Raw genomic sequence first — 4952 nt, forward strand, 5'->3', positions numbered from 1 at the left:
ATATGCACGTGTTCGGCTCGTTAGGAGCCGAACACGAGCTGCTTAACGAGCCGAACACAAGTTGTTCACGAACAACGAGCCAAATTGACAGCCTTACTTACAAAAACAGTTTAAACGTCTTTCATAAGCAGATTTAAAAAAAGAATTAGTAGCAAAAGGGACAAAAGTTTTTTGGCCATAGGACTTTCTATATATATATATATATATATACTAATGATGATAATAACAACAATTAAAATGTTTTTATAGTTAAAGTATTTTGGCCATAGGACTTTCAAGCATATCTTGTGAAGTCATCAAGTGAAGCTGAAGAAGGTCAAAAGTTTCATTTTTTGCCACATTGAGGTAAGCAGCTATTATTTATTAGAGAACAAACTTATATTTCATTTTTTTATGGACATTATCCTTATTGCTTGTATTATATCCTTAGTTCATCTGTAGGATTGTTAGTCCTGTCATTTTTACTTTATATATATTTTCTTCTACACTTGTTATAGAATTCATTTATTACTCATAATGAAGTAATTAGCTGTTTTATTTTATCGTTGCACAACACTGCATGTTTGATTAAATCCTACAATTATAATGTTTTCTTTTATTGCACTTCATATTTATGAATTTCTTGTAAATTCTAATCATATTGCAAGTCTCTGTGAAGTAGCATATGTCTTAAGCATTTACTTGCTTGTATGCAATGATGTGTAGGACAATGAAACCCTTTTAAATATTAGCTAGACAGACTGACAGGCTCACGGAGTGATGACTCTACAAAAAATCATCAGATTTTCTTGAGTTTGTGTTTACCTTTCTGATTTCACGATGTCTAACAAAAAACGACTATATAAATATAAATTTAAATTGAATAACTAATGACTATTAAATTTTATGTTAGCAAAGAGCTGGTTTGAGGTGACTACATTAATTGTCAATGATTTTAAATTTTACTAAATGAATTGAGCATGCTTGTATTACTCTGATTCCAATTTTGACTTTAGGATAGAGAGAGCATTTAGGAAAACTTTATTTATGGGGGTTGACTTTAGAATCTAAAGGGTTTCGTTTTAGTAGATGTAAAACTAATATATGGAATGTAATTTTAGTAGTTGTACATATAATGGCAGGTTATAACATATGGTGATAAATTCGTTAAAATGATTGAACACTATAGCTATCTAAAGTCTATTATTCAAAGTGATGGTGATGTAGATGAGGATATTATTAGTAGAATTCAAGTTAGATGGTTGAAGTAGAGGAATGCATCGGGCCTATTGTGTGATGGAAAAGTATTGCATAGACTCAAAGGAAAGGTTTATAAGATGGTGGTAAGACCTACAATGTTCTATGGTGCAAAATATTGGTCTGAAAAAAAAAATCAAACAATTGAGTTAAGTGTTGTAGAGAAGATAATGCTCAGGTGGATGAGTGGCTTTACATTAAGAATTAAAATGCAAAACAAATATGTCTGTGAAAGGGCTAAAGTAGCTTCAGTGACAGACAAGATTAGAGAGTCAACTTAGATAGTTTGGTCACATCGATCATCTAATGACCCCGTTAGGTTACTAAATATTTTTAAATTTGACTTACGCTAAGAAGGATAGAGGTAGAACTAAACTGGCTTGGCCATGTTGTATAAAAAAAATCTTTATTCATTAGAATTAAATGAAAATATGAACTCAATAGGACATAATGGAGAAAAATGATTTATGATTTATGAAGCTGACCTTACTTAATGGGACATGGCTTGTCAATGTTGTATGGTGTGTGTGTGTGTGTGTGTGTGTGTGTGTGTGTGTGTGTGTGTGTGTGTGGACACACACACATACAATGAATCATCCCTCCTTGTTATTCGTAATGCATGCACCAATTCTTTGTCATTTATGCTATAATAAATAGTGGTTATTTACTGAGTTTGATTTATCAAACTCGCATATTAATATTTTTATATAGTAGGTTCTTCTCTGTCATTTGCAGAACCGTTCTCAGAGGAGTAGACATTCAAGTTCTAGGTTCCCTTTTGGTATTTTTAATTTTGCATTTGTTACTGTATTTTTATTTCCCATTTTTTGTTTTGGGTAGTTGTTTCCTTAATTATTATTTCAGTTTTGATTTGGTTTGTTTCTTATTTTTCTTTTAATTTTTAAGCTCGACTCTTATTTATAAAATTAAAAAAAAATTATCTTTTTTGTTTATTTTTGTTATTACTTACATACAATCATTTCTGTTAAGAATACTAAACAAGTTCAATTCATTTGATCATGTTTTATATTGTTCAGGTGTACTGCCTTTTGGCCCTAAGGTGTGACAATAATTTTGTTACACAGTGTCTAGCCTAAGAGCAATTTTGTCGCTTATTATTCTTGTTAGGGATAAATAGGCTTATTATGTTTAAGGCTATGTTTAGGCATGAGATAATTATTGTAAGTCTTAGGTTTTGTGTTTGGAAGAAATTTCTTACCTCTCAAATTGCAAGAATTAGGAGTTTGTCGACCTCTCAAATTGCAGGTACTTATCTTTTGTATTCATTGAGTTAATAGTCTTGTATTGCATTGATTTAATATTCGAGAAATAAAATGTGTTTGCCCTAATTTATGTGAAAAAGTGTGATGACTTTGAGGTCGGTTTTTTTCAAATTAGTATCAAAGCAATCAATTTCTGGAAACCACCGACTCGATCGGGCGTTCATGTCTTCATCAATGACGATCGTCTCAACCGCCGCGTAACAATTCATCCCTTCCTAATTGCGGCGTATAGTCTCAACTGCATGAAATAATTGCAATCAGACCTAGTTGGGAAGCAATCGGCAGGCTCGAGGCGATTAAAACGATTGTGATTCAACCTAGCTAGGTCACGCAATAACCCCAGGATCGCAACTAGAGGGGTAAATTCGTGTTCGTCTAGTTTGCACCAACACCTGTTCGAAGTAGGCTCGTGTTCGAATTAGGCTCATAATAAATCTATTCATGTCGGCTATTGCTTGTGAGCAACTTGAAATAAATTTATTTGTTTATTTGCTCAATTTTGGCTCAAATTAAATCGAGCATAACTCGTAAGCAAAATTCCCAAGCAAACCATGCGTGTTTTCCTATTTTTAAACTATTCTAAGGCTGTAAGAAAAATTTTGTGCACACATTTTTCAAATTGAGTCAATTTGAATTTATTTTATATTAATTCTACACAACATTCTCAAGCGGCTTGAGAATGTTGACTCGTGTTCGGCTCGTTCGAAACTGTTCGTATTCGAAATCGGCTCGTAAACAATGTGTTCGTATTCGACTCGATTTAAATATTTGTGTTCGTCTTCGGCTCATGTTCGGCTCAAAATTGGCTTAAAATTAAATTGAAAAAAATAGATGTAAAGTGTCGGATTCAAACCTGGACCAAATGTATGCAAATTAAGACACTAATCACATTACCACACAATGTGTTACGACATAAACTTGAATATAAATATATATAATATATGATTATATAAATAATATATGTAGTATATATATATATAAATATATATATAATTTTGAACTTAGATATATATATATATATATATATATATATATATATATCGAGCTAAAACGAGCCGAACACGAACGAACAAAAAGTTGTTCGTGCTCGGCTTATTTATAATTCGAGCTTTAAAAAAGCTATTCGTGCTCGGCTTATTTATAATTCGAGCTTTAAAAATTTGTTTGTGTTCTACTCGTTTACTTAACGAAAGAGCCGAACAAGAGTTGTTCGCAAACAATGAGCTTTTTTGAGGGTCCTACTCGAACCATGTATTCATTTGATATTTTAGTGTGCACGTTCTTCAACATGAGGAAATTTGAGTTTATTTTTATTATAAGCACGAGCAACAATTTCGGATCGTGCATGTTCTTCTAAAGAGGATGTATGACAAACCCTCCAATATTTCTCGAAATCTCGCAAGTGCATCATTTAGATTTAAGCCTTTATTTAAAAGCATCTTCTTCCATCTTCAGAGCTAATACTACGCATTGTTTTATCAATTTTAATTGCATACATTTTGATTATTATAGTTGCATCCTTCTAAAATTATTCCTCCTCCAAACTTTTGTTTTTATTTAAAGTAATATAATGTTCAAAGGTTATTCCTAGCATTATATATACACAAGTGCAGAATAATCAATCATTTGCAGTCCTCTGCCTTTCTTGGTATGATTATCTAAGGTGGAAGAGAGCAAACATGTAATACCCTAAGTTCTGCACTTCATAATTTTTTTCGAGTGCAGTGAAATTTTTTCTACTCTGATCATGATTTTCCTCGCCTAAGATTTTCCAATTCAATCAATGTTTTATTCTTTTTGCTCTTTTTGTTGTTGATCATATCAACAATTTTTAATTGCTATTTAGTCTGAAAATATGTTATGCTCGGCCATTTAAAAACACAGTATTTCTCTTTGGTCTTAGTATGATAGTGTAAGATCCATTTTTTTTTTTCCTTTCCTTCCTCAATTCGCTGCTTCACTAATTTCTCTATTCCCTTGCCTTTTTTGCGAACTTGTTCCTTCCACCTTCCAAATCGGGACTTTCGCCAAAACATTTCTTTTTCTTCTTCGTTGCAACGCCTCTTTCGGCTGCTTAAGGAAGACCGATGTCGAAGCTAGGGCATTGCACTTGCCTCTCTCTCACCTCCTCATATAGCCACCGAACCCTCTCGACCAACTCTTTTTTTCCTTAGCTCAGATCCCTCGCCTTTCTGACCAAACCCTCACAGCACAGTTACAATTAGAGCAAGTCGAAAAAGAAACAACGGGGTCGTGGCATACAGAGACCACCAAAACTCCTATCTTTCACCCACACCTTCCTTCAAACCGCAACTCCATTTCACTCTCCATCCCTTTCCTCTGTTTCTTTCTTTTTTTTTCTTTTTTCTTATCTCTTTTATTCAAATGTGATTGATATATATATATATATATATATATATATATATAATTTCC

The sequence above is a fragment of the Phalaenopsis equestris genome, unplaced genomic scaffold (genome assembly GCF_001263595.1).
Source record: "Phalaenopsis equestris unplaced genomic scaffold, ASM126359v1 Scaffold000994, whole genome shotgun sequence".
Classification (NCBI taxonomy): Eukaryota; Viridiplantae; Streptophyta; class Magnoliopsida; order Asparagales; family Orchidaceae; genus Phalaenopsis; species Phalaenopsis equestris.